Raw genomic sequence first — 920 nt, 5'->3', positions numbered from 1 at the left:
ATTTACAAATCTGCTTTTGATCCAATTTTCTGATTCATTCATTCTTTTATATCTGTTGTTCTTGATTTTTATAGTTGTTGGGGTTCCTGTTTGTGGTTTTAAATGAAATTTTCTGGGTCTTTTTTTTTTTAAAAATTCTTCTCATTTATTTGAAGTTTCAAGATTTGTGGGAGGTTGATTCTTGACTAATTATATCAAACTTTTGATATCCCACTGATGAAACATTTAGTAATCTGAAAGCTGTGACTATAAATTGGTGCTCCCTTCTGGCAATCCTGATTGTGCTAAGGTTGAGGAACCATAGCTTCTTCCCATGTGGATATTAGGCATTCTGAGGGATATGTTTGCTTTTTCCAAATAATCATTACAAAGATTCATTTACCTTAGCCTTAATTTTTCTTTTGATTTAGTTTCTTGATCTCTCACTTTCCCTCCTTTCTTGTTTTTTTATTTCTCTTGTATGTTTTTTTTTCCCCTTTGGAAGGAAAAAAGTTGACAAAGTTCAGAAAGGCTATCCCATTCCAGGGCCAGGATAGGTAGGTACTGGCTCATTTTTCAGCTGTTTACAGTTGCTCTTCAACACTTGTGCTGTCGAGTATGCCCATTGGCCGGCAAATGTTGTTTGGCCCACTTTAGAGCATCCAAGCTAGCTAGACTAGAGCCCCAGTTTGAATCTAGATAACTTGCACTAAACCAGTAATGAATCACCTCTTCTTTTTCTGCATTGTGATGTTAATGCTTCCTATATGGTTTCTGTCTTGAGTTTGTTCTATGATAAGAAAGTGACTGGCTTCATTGAATTTGCTCAGATTTCATCTAGTTGGTTCTGAGTTGGTTCTAGTTGATTTTCTCAGCGTTCATTGAATGTTGTCCTGAGTTGGTTCTTCAATTTCATCTAGTCTTTTATTTCAATTTTATTG

The 920-nt window shown here is 35.2% G+C and overlaps 1 non-coding gene across 1 annotated transcript; it reads left to right on the top strand.

Moving 5' to 3' along the window:
- The first annotated feature begins 208 nt into the window (after positions 1 to 208).
- LOC113754621 lies at positions 209 to 340 on the top strand. The gene has a single exon (XR_003465301.1). It is a non-coding gene; the product is annotated as a small nucleolar RNA snoR130 (small nucleolar RNA).
- Positions 341 to 920: the final 580 nt, after the last annotated feature.

The sequence above is a fragment of the Coffea eugenioides genome, chromosome 11 (genome assembly GCF_003713205.1).
Source record: "Coffea eugenioides isolate CCC68of chromosome 11, Ceug_1.0, whole genome shotgun sequence".
NCBI classification, from domain to species: Eukaryota; Viridiplantae; Streptophyta; class Magnoliopsida; order Gentianales; family Rubiaceae; genus Coffea; species Coffea eugenioides.
The sequence above is the reverse complement of the archived record's forward strand: the minus strand, read 5'-3'. Positions and strand labels throughout refer to the sequence as shown.